Genomic DNA, 21,667 nt, shown 5'->3' on the forward strand with positions numbered 1-21,667 from the left:
GGGATTAAATAATAACAAAGAGACAAATTTTGGTCCCTAAGAGACCTCATAATGCAAATGAATGTATGCAAAACAAACAAACTCTGTGGGGATAGGTGTCCACAAAGAAGAAAAGACATCCGAAGGAATTGGCAATCCATAGGAGCAATACACTCACTAGGGAACAGAGACTCTATCGGGGACTCTTATGGTGATAAAAAAGGAGATAAATTGCGCGAGCAGGTCACGACTTGAAGCTGGGGAAAAGATTTTCCAAAGGGAATAAATCCATTGGAAAGACATCGAGTTGACTCAAAGATGCATGTATTGGGGAATATTCCAACACAGCAAAACTATCCGCAATGGATACTTCGGATAAAAATCCGGACTCAGGCTGGGGAAAGATTTGAACAAAATATCCCTGCCGGGGAAAATGCATGTATTGGGGAATATGCCAACTCAGCAAAACTATCCGCAATGGATACTTCGGATAAAAAATCCGGACAAAAAACAATCCACTAAGGGACTTCGCTGGGGATGTCTTATAAAAAACTCTCCTGGAGGAGCAGCGGGATGAGGTGTTACCGGTTACTGGGTAACAAGCTCAATGAGACATGTGATCTGATCACCGATTTAAGGGTGAGAGAACAACAAGCTCGGGAAGAATGAATATCTAAGACCAGTATAAGGGTGAGAGATATCAATCAACCAAATCATCTGAGGAAGACCTAAAAGGTATATTTCAACTCAGGAAAATCTGACTCCACAGGGGACCAAAGTCATGATAGGGAGCAGAAGGAAGGAACACCAGGGATACCGGTTACTGGGCATATAATAGGTGACCAACCAAAGCGTTAATTGAGGAATATTCCCAAAACACTCATCATCCCAAAAAGAGGGCAGAACGCAAACTCAATTATGGGATGGACATTCGATTCCAAAACAGGGATACGAATCTTACTCGACTGGGGAAGAATAAAAGGCTTCGACCAAAGAGTGCATGAGATATATTATCTATTACCGTCAGAACGTAGATAATATACTCGCATGGAAGATTATCCACAACCGGTTACTGGGTTAATAAAGGATAAATCGACCGAAAGAGAAAGGCATCGGGATACCAAAACTAGGTATATAATGATGACCAATCAAGGGGAGCAACAAACATCACCGGCAAACGGTAAATGAAAGAGGACCCGTTGGGGATAAAATTGCTTAATCAGAGCAATTATCCAAAAGAAGGAGGGAATGTCAATACCGAATATTGGATAATGATAACCGTCAAATAGGGGATTACATCTACCGGATACTGGGTAGAAAACCATGGAAGAGTAACCGTCATCAACTAGGATGAACAACAATGGTTAACTCTGCAAACGGGGAATGAATCTTACTCAACTGGGGAAGAATAAAAGGCTTCGACCAAAGAGTGCATGAGATATACTATCTATTACCGTCAGAACGTAGATAATATACCCGCATGGAAGATTATCCACAACCGATTACTGGGTTAATAAAGGATAAATCAACCGAAAGAGAAAGGCATCGGGATACCAAAACTAGGTATATAATGATGACCAATCAAGGGGAGCAACAAACATCACCGGCAAACGGTAAATGAAAGAGGACCCGCTGGGGATAAAATTGCTTAATCAAAGCAATTATCCAAAAGAAGGAGGGAATATCAATACCGAATATTGGATAATGATAACCGTCAAATAGGGGATTACATCTACCGGATACTGGGTAGAAAACCACAGAAGAGTAACCGTCATCAACTAGGATGAACAAGAATGGTTAACTCTGCGAGGGGAGGAACATAGGATTTACAACTACCGGTATAAGGGTAGAAAACCATAAACTCCGCTGAGGATAAGGTGAATAATTATTGATTATTGAGTAATTATTCATTTACCACAGGGAAACACCAGAGACAGTCACAAGAGGCCAATTTAGGATCAAACCAAAAAGGAAAACTGAATCCAGACTCATCCTAATGAGGATATAACTCAATAGGGGAACTCATCCCAATATATGTCTTGGGAGGACGCAGAAACAACCGTCGTCCACGAGGATATAACTCAGTGGGGAATATGGAAGGAAAGACGAACACTTTCTGCTTATGGGGGCTGACTCTATATTGAGAGATCAGACACACACATCTGCTTGGGGAAATATATATCACCAAATAGCAGGAGACAACAAACAACGATATATGGCAAAGAATGGAACATGAATATCTGAATGTTATAATTATGCATGTATATGTATGATTTATGTTTGATGAATGCTGACAAACAGACATATCTAACACAAACAAGTCCAGGAATCAACCACCTGGTACTACATCTCAAGAGAAGGCCAGGATCACCGGAGAATATCCAATCTGCCGGGGATCAGAGACAACAATATCTCTGTAGGGGTGAATCATCAGTCTCGGTTGGGAAAAGGTTCAATGCACAGGCAGAAACTGCCACAAAAGCAACTCTACAAGGGATCAGAGATACCAGGAAACAACAATCTCTGTAGGGGATAACATCACCCCAGATAAAATCCAACAACTCTATTGGGGATTTATCCGAAGAAATGAAGGGGAATATGGTGATCCAACACCAAGTATCGAACTCACCAAGGAAATCACACCTGCTGAGGAGAAAGAATCGCTCTTCCGCAGAAGGGGAGAGTGGTGAGCATCTTAACAAGGATACCACTCGGGGATCAACCATCACAGATAAAATGCACCACACCAACAACTCTACTGGGGATTTATCTGAGGAAATGAAGGAATACTGGGGATCAACCACCAAATACCGATCCTTCCAAAGAGGACACATCTGCTGAGGAGGGAAGACCACTGCTCTACTGAAGGGAGGGGAGGTGAATAACTTTAACAAACACTCTGCTCGGGAGAAAAACCACAAAAGGCTCCGGAGGAAGAGGATACAGTCATGCCAGGGATATGAACAAATGTCTTACCCTGTTAGAAATCATGCCACCCTTGGGAGAGCACTGAGGATCCCTTAAGTATCCTTTCATCATTGTGAATGTTCACTTTGTTTAAAACAATTTGTGAAAAGTTTGTTTATTTAAAACAATGATATTTTCTCAATTAAAACATGCAAAACATTTGTAGAATAGAAACAAATAAGAGTGAAAATAATTGGATAAAAGGCTCAAATTTATTTGATGGAATGGTAGCCTGCAAATGGCAAGACTCCATAAATCTTTACAAATTTGAAATTGATGATATATATTGGAAGAGGGCTACATTGAACATAATGACCCTTTCTCCACCAAATCTGAATTCGATGTATTCGAAGCTTTAGTTGACAACGAATGAACAAGAATCTCTGACGGATGACAGTTGTAGAACACAGTCTTGTCAGGATGCAGTTACTTGCCAAATCCCTGATTTTTGCCCAGATTGCCCTAGGATGAGGTACTCAATCTAGCGGGATGCATATATTCATTTTTTATGTCTCTAACTTTTGCCTGGATCGCCCTTTCGGGTTTTCAATCCACCGAGACGCTCATTTTTGCCTAAGCCGCCCTTTCGGGTTTCAACTTAGCGAGCTATTCTATTTTTATTTCTAGGAGAAGTATTTCTTGACTGCATCTGAATTCACAGGACGAGTGAAATCCTCCCTATCCATAGTTGTAAGTATCAAAGCACCGCCTGAAAAGGCTCTCTTCACAACATATGGACCTTCATAGTTTGGAGTCCACTTGCCCCTGGAATCGGGCGCAAAAGACAAGACTTTCTTGAGCACGAGGTCACCTTCTCGGAACACACGAGGCTTGACCTTCTTATCAAAAGCTTTCTTCATCCTTTGCTGATACAACTGACCATGACACATGGCAGTCAATCTCTTTTCTTCAATCAAATTCAGTTGGTCATAACGACTCTGAATCCATTCAGCATCAGTCAACTTGGCCTCCATCAAGACTCTCATTGATGGGATCTCCACCTCTACTGGGAGTACGGCCTCCATGCCATAAACAAGAGAGAAAGGGGTTGCCCCTGTTGAAGTGAGGACAGATGTACGATATCCATGCAAAGCAAATGGCAGCATCTCATGCCAATCTTTGTACGTAACAACCATCTTCTGGATAATTTTCTTGATATTCTTATTAGCAGCTTCAACAGCCCCATTCATTTTGGGTCTATAAGGAGAAGAATTATGGTGTGCAATCTTGAACTCGCTACACAACTCTTTCATCATCTTGTTATTCAAGTTAGATCCATTATCAGTAATGATCTTATCTGGCACACCATAACGGCATATGAGTTAATTCTTGATAAACTTCACGACTACCTGCCTGATCACATTTGCATATGACGCCGCTTCAACCCACTTGGTGAAGTAATCAATTGCTACGAGAATAAACCTGTGTCCATTGGACGCTTTCGGCTCAATCATGCCAATCATGTCAATTCCCCACATAGAGAAAGGCCATGGTGATGAAATCACATTCAGAAGTGTCGGGGGAATATGAATCTTATCCGCATAAATCTGACACTTATGGAATTTCTTCACATATTTGCAGCAGTCATACTCCATTGTCAACCAATAGTAGCCTGCTCTCAACATCTTTCTAGCCATGGCATGTCCATTGGAATGGGTACCAAATGAACCTTCATGGACCTCGGTTATCAACAGGTATGCTTCGTGTCTATCCACGCATCTGAGCAGAACCATGTCAAAATTTCTCTTATAAAGCACTTCGCCATCGAGGTAGAAACTGCCTGACAATCTTCTCAAAGTCTTCCTATCTTTCACAAATGCCCCAGGCGGATAAACCTGACTCTGAAGGAAACATTTGATGTCATAATACCATGGCTTATCATCTTTCACTTCTTCAACTGCAAATACATGAGCTGGTCTATCCAAGCGCATCACTGTGATATTGGGAACTTCATTCCAATACTTAACCACAATCATTGAGGCAAGCGTAGCAAGAGCATCTGCCATCCGATTATCATCTCTAGGAATATGGTGGAAGTCAACCTTAGTAAAGAACGTTGAAATCCTCCTCGCATAATCTCTATATGGAATAAGACCAGGCTGATTCTTTTCCCATTCACCCTTGATCTGATTGACAACGAGGGCCGAATCACCATAAACATCAAGATGCTTGATCCTTAGATCAATGTATTCTTCCAATCCCATAATACAGGCCTCATACTCAGCCATATTATTCGTGCATTTGAAAGTTAGCCTTGCTGTAAAAGAAAAATGTGTGCCCTGAGGAGTAATGATTACTGCCCCAATACCATTTCCGTACTGATTTACAGCGCCATCAAATACCATACTCCATCTGGAACCAGGCTCTGGCCCTTCATCGAGTGTAGGTGTCGCATTACGCGAAAAACCGGCGGGAAACGAAAACAACAGAGCCGCCACCGTGCGTTATTTATCCCAAAAGAGGGAAAGGAAACGCTCAGAGTAAACCTGGAAAGGACATGGTCTCGCGACCAAAGAGAATGGGATCGGGAGTCGGTTATGCGAAGGGAAGGTATTAGCACCCCTACGCATCCGTCGTACTCGACGGGATCCACGCACAATAGGAAGGAAAATGGTTGCTAAAAACACTGCTCATAAACAAACACACAACTGGCTGAAAGAGACCCAAGAAAACAAACAAGACCGACTCAGCAGGATATCGCATCCTGGGCCTACTTAGTCTATCAGGCATAGACATCAGAGTCAAAGTAGTTCGGACTGGGGGAAAACATGCTCGCTAGGATGTCGCATCCTATGCATACGTATCTTCTTGGACGAAGAAGAATCAGAGCATTCGTAGCTCGGCTGACGCACACAAACAAAACAACACGGGAAATCGACTGCCAATCGCTGGGCTTACGTCAAACTCCTAAACACAAAACACGGGCAAACATGGAACCCGAATGCCAATCGCTGGACTTACATCAGCTTCCGAACCAAAACACACCCACACCGGAAACCAGATGCCATTTGATGGACTTATACCGGACTCCAAGCACACAACAAGAGGATACGGAATGCCAATCGCTGGGCTTACATCCATCTCCTGACACACACCAAATAAAACAAAAAGGGCGCCCGGAGAGATCTGCTCATCTCCTGCCTACGTACCTCATCTGGTATGAGGATCAGGGCGACGTAGTTCCCCTACGAAGGGACACAGGACTAGCCTAACCAGATAACAGAGGGAGACACAACTAGGGAGACTACGACTCGAGCCTAGATGTTATCATGCAAAATCATCCCTAAGTTAAGGTTTCTAGCTAACTTGCACAGGAAGCAAGCTATCCTAAACATGACTTGCACAGGAAGCAAGTCAAACTAAGCCTAACTTGCACAGGAAGCAAGCTAAAACAAACACACAAGCACAATTAGCACACACTATATGCAATCAGTTGGCTCAATCAAGGTTAGGTTTTAGTCGAGGGGTCATATCAACCTCGACAAACAAACCACTGTAACAGGGTAATGTTAGCTCTTAACCCTAACATTGAGAGTTAGGGTGAAGCTGATGAAAGGTGAGTGAAGATGAGACTTCACAGCTCTTATCCCTGGCCTGGGAGAGCTTAAGACAAGAATGTGTGGGTTCGGAAAGTGGGAACCCTTCTACACATATGACACTGACTCAATGTACAATGATCTTGGGTTAATATCTGCAATGCGTCAACACAGTGGTGTGAGCAAAGCATATGACACACAGAATAACAGGGGATGGATTGCACATCCCTGTTATCTGCCAATGCCTCTTCACTTAGGAGGTCTTTGAGTATGTACAAGGACAAATGTAAACAAACACAAACATTGCCTCTTAAGGAGGACTTCAGACAGGTGCCTGGCCAAGTAACAGGCCAGGTCTTCCAGACTACATGGAGTTAGGATGTTATACCTCAATGCAAATGCTCTTAAGCAAAGCAAAGCAAGTTCTCAATGGAACTAAAGCAACTAAAGTACCTGAAATCAATCAAATACAATCAGTACTTCAGACAAACCAAAACCAAACAACAAAGATCAACAGTTAATCTGTACATGCAAACAATAATCACAATGCACAAAGGGTGCAAGCCATATGGCACAAACTCAAGTTTTAAAACCTACAAAACAAAGTCAAAGTTAGTTACGAACAAGCAACAAGTCAACTCCAATTGAATAAGCATCATCAAGCATAGGCCATTGTGCTATTAACCTGAAACACAACTCAAATGTGAGAGCACAAACCACTAGTACAAGACTAGGGTCAAAATGATATCAAAAGGTCAAAACAGAACATGAAACTTATCCAAAATCACGATCAAACAATTAGGAAACAAATCCAAGTAGTTTCACATTCATATCATTCATCATTATCATTTCATGATCAAAATAGCACAAAGCATGCGAATAGGAGCTCATAGAAGTCAACAGAATGATTCAACTCAAATCCAATCACAAACATTTCAAAAAAATCCTCAAATAATTCATGGTCAAACATCATCCATAACATGATAAGCACACCAAATTTCAGCTCATTTGGATCAAGGGAAGTAGGTCAATGAAGTTCAAAAAGTCAAGGCAAGTTCAAGCAAACTCATACAAAGCATCAAAACATGCACCAACTTCAATTAATCATAAAACAGAAACAACACATGATAAATGAATGGGACTAAAACCATTGCAAACTTTAAGATTCTACAATTCACATGTCAAATTTCAAGTCCATCCAGTTAAGCATTAGAATTTCACAAATCAAATGAAATCATGTCTCACAAGAAGTCAACAATTGGTCAAACAGGGGAGAAATTACCAAACAAATAGGAAATGCATTCAAAAATTCCAGAAACATTCACAAGCATTCTAAACATTCACAAGTATCTTCATGCAAAAATCCAGACCATTTTGAGTTCAATAAGCATGGTAATTAAAATCATGAAGTTAGACAAGGATGGTGTGACACAAATTGTCACACCTCTATTCAAAAAATCATATCTCATCAACCAACAATGATAAAATTACAAACTCTAAACCAAAATAACCATGAACATGTCTAGTTTAAGCACAAAAAATTTGAGAGGCATTGGATTAAGTATCATCATTTCACAAGCAAAATGGCAAGGCATACACAATTTGGACACACATGAACAAACCCTAGGCATTTTTAAAATCTACACGTGCAAAAATTCTGGAAAAATCACCATAATAAACTAGAGATCATGAGGAGCAATTCACAAAAAATCCCATGTTATTTGGACAGGTATTGGAAGGGTTATGAATTTTCTAAGATCACCATGCCAAATGAAATAAAAATTGAAATGAAGAAATGATTTAAATGAAATAAATACGGATAATGGCATTTGCGTAAATACAAGGCCACTTAAGTGAAACACTGCGTTTCACTTAAGGGCGTGTCAGCCAACGATTGGTGCATGGCCATGGGAAACACGAAACACATGCAGACTTGGCTCAGCATGGATCGAATGCGGGTTTGGCTAGGGTTTAAGCAAGCGTTCATCAAGTTCTTCATCCTAAATCCAGGTGAAGAACAAATTGTTCCAGAATTCAACAAATGAGATATCAATGTGTTCATCTCCTAATGCTCATCAATAATCCAACCTTGGTTTTCCCTAATTCGAGCTAGCATGGAAGAAACAAGCAACATAACATTTGACAACCAAACTTCATTTCAACATTTCTCTCTTAATACTCAACAATATTTCACGATTCAAAGTTCATTGAACTCAGCATGGCAAGATCTATGATAAGCATAGCATGATTTCAACATTAGCAAGGTTCGAGTTCCTACCTGATTTGAAGAACAGCGGTGGATTCGTGATTTCCAGGACTTGTAAGCACGAAACAGATGTTACTTCAAGCTCCAGAAGGTGTATGGATGATGAATCGTGGCTCAAACTTGCTTGATTGTGTTCAAATCACTAGCTGCCATGAATGCAGCTTCTTCCAACAGTTCAAGAAAACAGCTCAACAGCTGCAATTCTTGGCCACAAATCTCTTCCAAAAGGCTCGTGGATGATGAATTGAAAAAGAATTGGTGCTGTTCTAAGGAAACTTTGCAGGAAAATCCAGATGAAGAATTGAGAGAGTTTTTCTTTCTAGATCTAGATCTGAGTAGAAATGGAATGCTCCGTGTGTTTTCTGTTATGATTAACTATATGTACCAACTGTTAATGAACCTTGTTAATTAAACTTAAGCCAAAACACAAGGATTAATCAAAATGAAAGTTATGTGCAAATTGCTAATCAAACATTATGCATGGGGGTGCATGCTACAGTGCACGAAAATGGGCCTAAACACATCCCAAATATGGTTTTTGATCATTTGCAATTGGTAGAATGTGTAGACAATGATTAATTTGAAAGTCAATTTTTCACCTCTCCCTTTTTAAATCAAGTCACTTGAAAAAGGCCATTTTGATTGGATAATTTTTGGTGAAATATGATGAAGGATTTGGATAGAGCATGTCAAATGTGACTTGTAGCAAAAAACCTCACTCAATTTGGCCAAATGGTTCAAGAGTTATGCCACTTTGAAGTTCAACTTTTCTTGAAAATGATTTGATCATAACTTGCCAACCATAAATTAGAAATGGGTGTTCTTGGGCTTTTTGGAAAGGTGAGAGCAAGATCTTCAACTTTCATGTTGGACAAAATTTCATTTGAAGCTTGTATGATGATGTAAATTTGAGGAGAAGAACTTTCCATTTTTGGCAGTTTCCAATTATAGGTCACTTACTATTTTTGGAAACTTTTGATCTGACTTTATTTTCTCCAATCTTGATCTTTGAAATGTCAAATGAGACTTGTATGGACATGAATGAAGCCTTTCAAACCATCTCCCACCTTCAAATCCTTGATTTCAGGCACAGTTGACCACAGTTGAATTTCTAGGGTTTCTAGTGGATTGAACAATGACTGATGACTTCTGAGCACCCAATCTTTGACCAAACCACTTCAAAAGGACCCCTAGGTCACATGAACTTGATAAACCAACCCTAGGGCCTTGTCTCAATGGAAATGGCACATGCTTGCTTGTTTGACCTGATCTCCTGACCAGTTTGACCCAATTTTGTCAGATGACTTGCACTTGGGCAAAGGACAATGCAATGCTATGAAGTGGACTATGTAATGTTAATGACCCAATGATGAAATGTATGTACAAAATGGGAGGTGCAAATTTGAGGTGCTACAGCTGCCCCTATTCAATCAACTGGGAACCCGAATGGATGAGAGCATCGGCTGTCAGACTTTCAGGGTAAACAGGGATTTAATACCAAGAACCGTAGAATTTGCACAATGCAGGGATCCACCAATGGAAACGTCCACTGGGATCTGATATTTATTACTGGGTATTTTTTGTTTTTCTTCTCAAAGGATATGGCCACATCCAGACATCACAACGACGATGAATGGGAATAGAAATCACAACTAGATGCCAACGGACAACTAGGAAAAACTCGACGTTTACCAAGACCAACGGAGAGGTAAATCTACTGGGGACGACTAGGAAGGGATACAACCATACGTCAGCGGACGACATGGGAAAAACTCAACGTTTACCGAAACCAACGGAGAGGTAGATCAACTAGGGACGACCAGGAAAAACTCGACGTTTACCAAGACCAACGGAGAGGTAACCAACTGGGGACGACCAGGAAAAACTCGACGTTTACCAAGACCAACGGAGAGGTAACCAACTGGGGACGACCAGGAAAAACTCGACGTTTACCAAGACCAACGGAGAGGTAACCAACTGGGGACGACCAGGAAAAACTCGACGTTTACCAAGACCAACGAAGAGGTAACCAACTGGGGACGACCAGGAAAAACTCGACGTTTACCAAGACCAACGGAGAGGTAACCCAAACATCAACGGATGAATGAGAAGACTCGACCAGACGTCAACGGACGAAAGGGAGAAGCTCGACGTTTATCGACACCAACGGAGAAGGAGAATCCACTTCACTGAGGAAGGGTACAACAACCTGAAACCAAACAGGACGTCACCGACGACTCTACTGGGGATTCTGGCTGGGAATCAACCAGACATTAATGAATGACTGGAGAATAGGGTATACAATCAGACGTCAACAGACGAATGAGAAAAACTCAACGTTTATCGAAACCAACGGAGAGGTAAATCCGGATGGGGAAGGGTACAACTAGACGTCAACGGACGACTAGGAAAAACTCGACGTTTATCGACACCAACGGAGAGGAGGAATGCTTCTAGTGGAAGGAGGACGACGTTACGAACATCGAAAGATGATGTTTACCGACATCAAAAGAAGACCAGACACTACGCATGACTGGGAAATCACCGAAAGATGGTGTTTACCGACACCAAAGAAGACCAGACACTTACGCATGACTGGGAAATCACCGAAAGATGGTGTTTACCGACACCAAGGAAGACCAGACACTTACACATGACTGGGAAATCACCGAAAGATGGTGTTTACCGACACCAAAGAAATAACACACGCGGGTGCTGACAGGATACTGACATCTACATGTCTGGGCAAGGCTACACACTTGTAGGGGATCTCACTAAGGATCAAGGTCACGACAACGAGAAAACAGGAAGGAACACCAAGGATACCGGGTTGTAGGTATGAAACGGGTGACCGACCAAAGCGTGATTTGGTTTGTGTTCCAAAACACTCATCATCCTGAAGAGGGCTAGAAAAAGCGATCTTATTAAAGGATGGACATCCGATTCCACAGGGAATACGAATCTTACTCCGCTGGGGAAAACAATCAAAAGATTGACCAAAGAGTGCATGAGATATATCATCTATAGCCGTCAAAACGTAGACAATACACTCGCATGGAAGATTATCCATAACCGGGTTGTAGGTTGTTAAATGGATAAATCGACCGAAAAGAAAGGCCTCAGGGTACCAGGACTAGGTATGCAAAGATGACCAATCAAAAGGACAGGGAAAGGCCCGCTGGGGATAAAGTTGCTTACTCGGAGCAAATATCCAAAAGGAGAAAGGGATATCAATACCGAAAACTGGATACTGATAACTGCAAAGAGAGGATTACATCTACCGGCTAGTAGGTAGAAAACCACGGAAAAGTAACCGTCATCACCTGGGATGAGCACAAGGGGTTAACTCCACAAAGAGGAGAACAGAGGATTCACATCTACCGGTTAGCAGGTAGAGGATCACAAAGATAGGACTTACAACTGCTGGTTTGTAGGCAGAGGCCAACAAACAGTCTGCTGAGAGACAGAGTGAGAAAAAAGGATTTACAACTACCGGGTAGTGGGTAGAAGACCGCAAGATCCGCCAACAACCAGAATGAACCACAAAGGTTACCTCTGCTAGGGGATGAAAGTGGGATTTATAACTACTGGTTTGTAGGTAGAAAACCGCAAAAATAGGACTTACAACTACCGGTTCGTAGGTAGACGCCAACAAATTCCATTGAGGATAAGATGAATGAGTGTCGGTTAGTGAGCAACTATTCATTTATACCACAGGGAAGCACAAGAGACAGCCACAAGGAGGCCAGTTCAGGATCGATCCGAAAAGGCAAACTGAATCAAGACATCCTAATGAGGAAAGAACTCAATAGGGGAAACTCATCCCAAGGGGAGGGAATGGAAACAACCGTCATCCACGAGGATGTATCTCAGTGGGGAAATGGCAGGAAAGGATAGACACTTTCTGCTTAAGGGGTTGGCTCTACATGGAGAGATCAGACACACCCATATCTGCTAGGGAGGATCTACTGGAGAGATCTGTATCAACAAATAGCAGGAGACAACCATCAACCGATACACGGCAACAGCTGCATCATGAGTATCTCAATGTTATGATTATGCATGTATGCATGATACCTAAAAATGTATGATGAATGCTGACAAACAGACGTGCTCAACACACAGGTCCGGGAATCAACCATCCGGTACCACTCTTCCGGAGGGAAAACCAAAGTCACCAGAGAGCCAAGAAAATCCACTGGAGACTGGGATATCAGGGAGCAACACCATCCTGCAGGGGAGGAAGGCCACCAGAGGCTTCCGGAGGGATCGTCGGTCACAACCGGAGAACAGAGTTCAGCATACAGGCGGACGCGCCATGACCACTCGTGCTGGAGATCCGAGATAGCATGAAGCAACCAGATCTCTGATGAGGATAGATAGGTACTGGTAAAGCTCATCATGCCAACAACTCCGCTGGGGATCTATCTGAGGACATGATGGAGTACTGGATGTCAATCCACGAAATACTGAGTCTTCCAAAGACAAGCACCCATGCCGTGGAGAGGAGAAGACCGCTCTGCTGGAGAGACGAAAGTTAAAGTCTTCATTAAACACTCTGCTTCGGGGAACTGCCCCACAAAAGTATTTCAACAGCAACCTTGTTGGGGATGCCCCACAATAGGGTCCAAACAGCCCTCTACTGGAGATGCCCCACAATAGGGCTAACAGGGACTTGGAGGAAGAATGTTGCACTGCCGGGGTCATGAAGATGAACAACTTCAACCAACACTGCACTGAGCAACCTCGCTGAGGAGAAACCATAAGAGGTACCACAGGAAAATGATACCGTTACACTCGAGATACGAACAAATGTCTTACCTGTTGGTGATCATACCACCCTTGGGAGAGCACTGCGGATCTCCTAAGTATCCTTCCATCATTGTGAATGTTCACTTTGTTTAAGAACAATTTTTTGAAAAATTTGTTTATTTTGAAAACAATGATACTTTATCAATTAAAACATGCAAAACATTTGTTGAGTTGAAACAAGTAAGAGTGCAAATAATGGGATAAAAGCTCAAATTGATGTGATGGAATGGTAGTCTGCAAAGGGCGAGACTCCATAGATCTGTACAAGTTTGAAATCGGTGATGTATATTGGAAGAGGGCTACATTGAACATAATGACCCTTTCTCTACCGTTCTGAATTTCGATGTATTCGGAGCTTCGGTCGACGATGCATCGAGAATTCCTGGCGGATGACAGATGTAGAACACAGTCTTGTCAAGATGCGGTTACTTGCCAAATCCCTAATTTTTGCCTAGATTGCCCCAGTGTGGGGTGCTCAATCTAGCGGGATGCAAATTCTTCTTTTTTTTTCAATGTCTCTAACTTTTGCCTGGATCGCCCTTTCGGGTTTTCAATCCACCGAGACGCTCCTTTTTGCCTAAGTCGCCCTTTGGGGTGTTCAACTTAGCGAGTTGTTTTGCTTCTTTTTTTATTTTAGGCGAAGTATTTTTTGACTGCATCTGAATTCACAGGACGAGTGAACTTCTCCATCCATTGTTGTAAGTGTCAAAGCACCACCTGAAAAGGCTCTTTTGCCAACATATGGACATTCATAGCTGGGAGTCCACTTGCCCCTGGAATCGGGTACGAAAGACAAGACTTTCTTGAGCACAGGGTCATTTTCTCAGAACTCGACACTTAACCTTCTTGTCGAATGTTTTCTTCATTCTCTGCTGATATAACTGACCATGACACCTGGCAGTTAATCTCTTCTTTTTGGTCGAATTCAGCATCAGTCAACTCGGGACTTTGAGGGTGCTATTTTCTTTTGTTTCTTTCGTTTTTTTTTATTTCTTTTGATTTCTTTTGATTTCTTTTGATTTTGCACCCTCCTCTTTCTTTTTCTTTTTTTTTTTTTTTTTTTTTTTAATGCCCCAGTTGGCTGTTCTGCTGATTCTCGAGATGCAGCTAAGTGATCTTCTTTTCTTGCTCAAGAAGTCGGGAAATCTCGTCAGGAATCCCTTCAACATCATCTTCTTCTGTTTCGAATACAGGGAATTCAAAGTTGGGAGATGACGTCCGATCATTATGTTCAATGGGTTTAAGAAACAACCTGCATAATGATTTTGAGTATAAAAGCTTTTTGAAAAACAAACAAGACAATCGTTATGCAGATGAAAAGATTGTTTTTATTCTTGTTTTTAGGGTTTTTTGTGATCACCAATTTCATGCAAAAAGCGAAAAGGGAAAACGAATGGAAAAACAAATGTTTTAACATGCTTTTATTTGAATGAAAATATCATTGCACAAAATGTTGCCAACAAGGTCATCACTTCTCCTTTTGGCATGGGAGAAGGGTTTTTAAACAAAGTGATTATTACTCTGACTTATGAACAACTGTAGGAACGCCCACAGTGACCCAATTGTGATAGATCCCCCCAGGGATGACAACTGTCAGAATCTCTTGCATCAGCAGCCTCTGCTTTTGAACAACCCTCTTTGTTGAAGATCTCAGAAGACAAGTCAACGCCAGCCCGGGACTTGTTATCTTCAAGCTTGATTAACCCTGGGACCTAAGTTCTTGAAGCTCAGAATCCCTGATCTGACAAGGTCCTGCACCTTACTCTTAAACTGAAAGCAGCTTTCCAAATGCTGATCAGGCCTATACCACCACCGAGGGTTGACAGGTATAGCCGGCGGGTCTTTGGGAGTAATCAAGTTCCGCTCTATCAAAGAGGGATACAACTCTGTGTACGACATAGGAATCAGATCAAAGATGATCTTCTTCCTCTCATTACTAGTACTGGCTTGATTACCGTTGTGAGGCTGGTAAGCCTGCTGTTGAGGACGATGTTGCTGATGTTGATATTGCTGAGTTGGCCTTCTCTGCTGTTGTTGAGTTTGAGTTGCTGGGATAGTCACAGCAGCGACCTGACGATATGGTCCTCTGTTCGCACTCCTTCGACGGTGTACAGCATTCGTTTCACCTTCTCCCCTTTAGGGTGCCCCAGAGGATGGCTTCTTAGAACCGGAAGAACTTGAAGAGCCAGGATGGCGAACCGGAGCGCGGGTTGCTCTGACATTAACAGTCTCTGCAGCAAGAGGCTGTTCACTGATTCTAATCCCCTTCAATTCATCACCCACGGCATAATCATTGACGAGAATAGTGACAGCAGCATTCTCATGAACGGGTACACCCACTGGTGAAGCACGGTGGACTGGTGGAATCACGGCTTTGAGTCTCTAGGCTAAGGCACGCAGCTCCTCTTGCCCCTGAACAATTCCTTGCATCATTGTCATGAACTGGGCCATGTTTGCCCTCATCTCGGCCAATTCTGCTTGAACCTGATCCATAATCTTCTGATGATTGAGTCTGGTTGACTAACGATGCGGTCGGCGGTCAGCAATCCTGTCTCAGTCAAGAACCGAAGTGAGAAGTCTCTGCAAACATGTCTGTAATGCAAGGATGCTATGTGCATGATATGCATGATGCGTATGCTATTTTATCATGAATGATCCTGATAAAGGATATGCGTATGCGAGTTAACTTTTTTCATGCATTATTATTTTTTTTTTGGAAAATAAACATGCTATGATGCAAATGATGGAAACATGATTGGTCAGGCTGTGCATCTCAAGGCACAGGGTCGGATCTTCGGCTTGAACCCGGGTATCACAAGTCCATCTGAAACCCAAAGTTAACTAATACTGTTATCTGAACCCAATCTGAGGGACCGAGTCACCAACAGGACCACAAGTCACCAACAAGTCACCTACTGTACCTGTTATAATGATCATTCCCTCCCCACTCACGGGTGTCATCTAGGCCAGGGTGAGGTCGAAAGAAACGCAGCATAAATAACCTTTCACAGAATATCATCATATACACACCCGAAGTATGTAACGATAATATCCCACCAGGGTCTGAACTGCTCGTGATGTCAATGTTCCGCTAAGTGGCGCATACCACCCGCTTCCCATGAATCACTCTATTCCTAGGTTTCCTAGATTCCACTCATAGCCTGGGTATTGGGCCTTTTACCTCGAGTAACTCCCGCCCCAAACAAGGAAACACATCACAGCCAGCAAATGAATATGAATGAATGCAAACATTAATGCAAATAATAAATGCACATATATACAAATGAATGCAATAAATAAAGCAGCACAAAGCAACCAAAGCCCAAACCTAGAGAGCGCTAGGAGAGACTCGCTTAGGGAAGATGGACCAGCAAGAGGTCAACTTCTCTTAATCCCCAGCAGAGTCGCCAACTGTCGCATTACGCAAAAAATCGGCGGGAAACGAAAACAACAGAGCCGCCACCGTGCGTTATTTATCCCAAAAGAGCGAAAGGAAACGCTCAGAGTAAACCTCGAAAGGACATGGTCTCGCGACCAAAGAGAATGGGATCGGGAGTCGGTTATGCGAAGGGAAGGTATTAGCACCCCTACGCATCCGTCGTACTCGACGTGATCCACGCACAATAGGAAGGAAAATGGTTGCTAAAAACACTGCTCATAAACAAACACACAACTGGCTGAAAGAGACCCAAGAAAACAAACAAGATCGACTCGGCAGGATATCGCATCCTGGGCCTACTTAGTCTATCAGGCATAGACATCAGAGTCAAAGTAGTTCGGACTGGGGAAACGACATATGCTCGCTAGGATGTCGCATCTTATGCATACGTATCTTCTTGGACGAAGAAGAATCAGAGCATTCGTAGCTCGGCTCACGCACGCAAACAAAACAGACACAGGCAAACGTGGAACCCGAATGCCAATCGCTGGACTTACATCAGCTTCCGAACCAAACACACCCACACTGGAACCCGAATGCCAATCGCTGGACTTATATCAGCTTCCAAGCACACAACAAGAGGATACGGAATGCCAATCGCTGGGCTTACATCCATCTCCTGACACACACAAGACAAAACAAAAAGGGCGCCCAGAGAGATCAGCTCATCTCCTGCCTACGTACCTCATCTGGTATGAGGATCAGGGCGACGTAGTTCCCCTACGAAGGGACACAGGACTAGCCTAACCAGATAATAGAGGGAGACACAACTAGGGAGACTACGACTCGAGCCTAGATGTTATCATGCAAAATCATCCCTAAGTTAAGGTTTCTAGCTAACTTGCACAGGAAGCAAGCTATCCTAAACATGACTTGCACAGGAAGCAAGCCAAACTAAACCTAACTTGCACAGGAAGCAAGCTAAAACAAACACACAAGCACAAATAGCACACACTATATGCAATCAGTTGGCTCAATCAAGGTTAGGTTTTAGTCGAGGGGTCATGTCAACCTCGACAAACAAACCACTGTAACAGGGTGAGGTTAGCTCTTAACCTTGACATTGAGAGTCAAGGTGAAGCAGATGAAAGGTGAGTGAAGATGAGACTTCACAGCTCTTATCCCTGGCCTGGGAGAGCTTAAGACATGAATGTGTGGGTTCAGAAGGTGGGAACCCTTCTACACATATGACTGACACAAATGTACAATGATCTTGGGCTAGTATCTGCAATGCATCAACACAGTAGTGTGAGCAAAGCAGACGACACACAGAATAGCAGGGGATGGATTGCACAACCCTGATATCTGCCAATGCCTCTTCACTTAGGAGGTCTTTGGATATGTACAAGGACAAATGTAAACAAACACAAACATTGCCTCTTAAGGAGGACTTCAGACAGGTGCCTGGCCAAGTAACAGGCCAGGTCTTCCAGACTACGTGGAGTTAGGATGTTATACCTCAATGCAAATGCTCTTAAGCAAAGCAAAGCAAGTTCTCAATGGAACTAAAGCAACTAAAGTACCTGAAATCAATCAAATACAATCAGTACTCAGACAAACCAAAACCAAACAGCAAAGATCAACAGTTAATTTGTACAGGCAAACAATAATCACAATGCACAAAGGGTGCAAGCCATATGGCACAAACTCAAGTTTTAAAACCTACAAAACAAAGTCAAAGTTAGTCATGAACAATCAACAAGTCAACTCCAATTGAGTAAGCATCATCAAGCATAGGCCATTATGCTATTAACCTAAAACACAGCTCAAATGTGAGAGCACAAACCACTAGTACAAGACTAGGGTCAAAATGATATCAAAAGGTCAAAACAGAGCATGAAACTTATCCAAAATCAAGATCAAACAATTAGGAAATAAATCCAAGTGGTTTCACATTCATATCATTCATCATTATCATTTCATGAAGGAAAAGGCACAACACATGCAATTTGCAACCTCAAAGGACCAAACAGAATGATCACAATCAAATCAATACCAAAGCATTTCAATAAATCTTCAAAAAATTCATGATCAAACAGCATCCATAACATGTCAATCATACCAAATTTCAGCTCATTTGGGTCTAGGGAAGAAAGTCAATGAAAATCAAGAAGTCAACACAAGTTCAAGCAAGCTCATACATGGTATCAAAACAAGCACCAACTTCAACCAATCATAAAGCAGTGACAAAACATGATAAATGAATGAGGTCAAAGCCATGACAAAGTTTAATATGTCTTGAATATACATGCCAAATTTCAAGTTCATCCAATAAACCATAAGGATTTCCCACATCAAATGAAAACATGACTCCTAAAAAGTCAACAATTGGTCAAACAGGGGAGAAATTATCAAACAAATTGAAAATGAACTCAATAAATCCAGAAAAATTCACATGTATTCTCAACATCCATATGCTCAATCATGCAGAAATTCAGCTCAAATCAATGTCCACAAGCATGGAAAATAAAATCATGAAGTTGCACAATGAATGGTGTGACACAAATTGTCACACCTCTATTCAAAAAATCATATCTCATCAACCAGGAACTCAAAAATTGCAAACCACATATCAAAATTCTCCTTAAGATGTCTAGAACATGCACAAAAAATTTCATGAATTTCTGATGAAGCATCAAGATTTTATGCTCAAAATGGTGAGCATGGTGCACAAAGGACACATTCAAACAAACCCTAGCCAAATAATTTTTCCACACGTGCACAATTTGATTAAAAATGCTTATAAAAAACTAGATGAAAAATGGAGATCAATGCAAAAGATCCCATCTCAATTGGATCATCCTTTGATTTTATATGAATTTTTGAAGATTGAAAAGAAATTGAAATAAAAATTGAAATGAGGAAATGAATGGAAATGATTTATGAAATTTTAATGGGCTCAACAGTACCTGGGGCAAAACGCCCCGTATCATTAATCCTCTGTGGCCGTTTGACCAAGTCAGCGCTCTTCCAGCCAATCAAATCGCTCGTGTGGCAGTGCGCTGGACCACTGCATGAAGGTCTTCTTGCGAACACATGCAGCACGCGGAAGGATCCTTCCAACGGATCAAAACAGAAAATCTGGAAGAGAAATTTCCAGCCTTCATCGTGTTCATCGAACCAACACCAGGTCATGAACATTTTTTCTCCGATTTCAAAAACAAACACATCCTCGTGTTCATCTTACAGCATACATAGACAATCCATCAATGATTCATCAAGAAAACAACAAGCATGTGCAAATCGAAGGAAAAACAAATCAACATCAAAACTTTACATGCCTGTAACTAATTCATTTTAGCACGAAAATTAATGGTTCAAAGCTCATTTTAATCAGCACTCGAAGATCTATAACTAACACTTAATAACTTCATGAATCAATGGGAACGGATTCTGACCTTAATGAAGAACAGAGGTTGGATTCCTCTTGCTTCCAAGCTTGTGAAGTTCCAGGATCCTTCTACAATGCTTGTGGATGTGTTTGGAGGAGAATTTGAACCTTAATCGCTCACGAATCCAGCTCCCTTTGAAACCACCATGGATGCTCAAGCTTGAAGAATGCTGCGATTCTGCCCCATTGGCTTCGATTCCACACGTAATCTTACTCAAAACCACCTCAGTAACACGAAGGTAGCAAGCTGAATGGATGTTATGTGAAGAAAAAACCAGAAAAGTTTGAGAGAAGAAAAAACTTGATTCTAGATCTAGATGTGGAAAAGTGATTAATGTTAATGTCAATTCTGTTAGTATTAGCTATATATATGCTCCATTAATCATGTATGCTAATCACCATTAAGTCATGTAATTGGAATTAAAGTAAAATCAAGTGTTAAGCAAATTTTGGCAATTAACCCTATATGCATGTAAAATGAATGTAACAGTGCCGAGTTTCACTTCTAATGGGCTTTAAAATCATTTTTAATGCAAATAATACTGATTGGAAATGAATGCAAGGCTTATTTTTTCAAATTAGCAATTTCTCTCCAAAAATTCAAATTAATTCACTTGGAAAATTCCATTTTGATGTGTTGATTTTTGGTGAAATGTGATGAAGGATTTGGATAGAGCATGTCAAATGTGACTTGTAGCAAAAAACCTCACTCAAATTGGCCAAATGGTTTGAAAGTTATCTCACTTTGAAGTTCAATTTTTCTCGAAAATGATTTGATCATAACTTGCCAACCGTAAATGAGAAATGAGTGTTCTTGGACTTTTTGGAAAGGTGAGAGCAAGATCTTCAACTTTCATGTTGGACAAAATTTCATTTGAAGCTTTTATGATGATGTAAATTTGAGGAGAAGAACTTTCCATTTTTGGCAGTTTCCAATTACAGGTCACCTGCTATTTTTGGAAACTTTTGATCTGACTTTATTTTCTCCAATCTTGATCTTTGAAAAGTCAAATGAGACTTGTATGGACATGAATGAAGCCTTTCAAACCCTCTCCCACCTTCAAATCCTTGATTTCAGGCACAATTGACTTTGGTTAACTTTCTAGGGTTTCTGGGGGATTGAACCATGACTGATGACTTCTGAGCACCCAAACCTTGACCAAACCAGTTCAAAGGGACCCATATGTCATGTGAACATGTTGAACCAACCCCAGGGCTTTGCTTCCTTGAGAAATGCATTTGCTTGCTTGCTTGACTGATCTCCTGATCATCTTGAC

Source organism: Lathyrus oleraceus, chromosome 6 (assembly GCF_024323335.1).
Source record: "Lathyrus oleraceus cultivar Zhongwan6 chromosome 6, CAAS_Psat_ZW6_1.0, whole genome shotgun sequence".
Taxonomy (NCBI): Eukaryota; Viridiplantae; Streptophyta; class Magnoliopsida; order Fabales; family Fabaceae; genus Lathyrus; species Lathyrus oleraceus.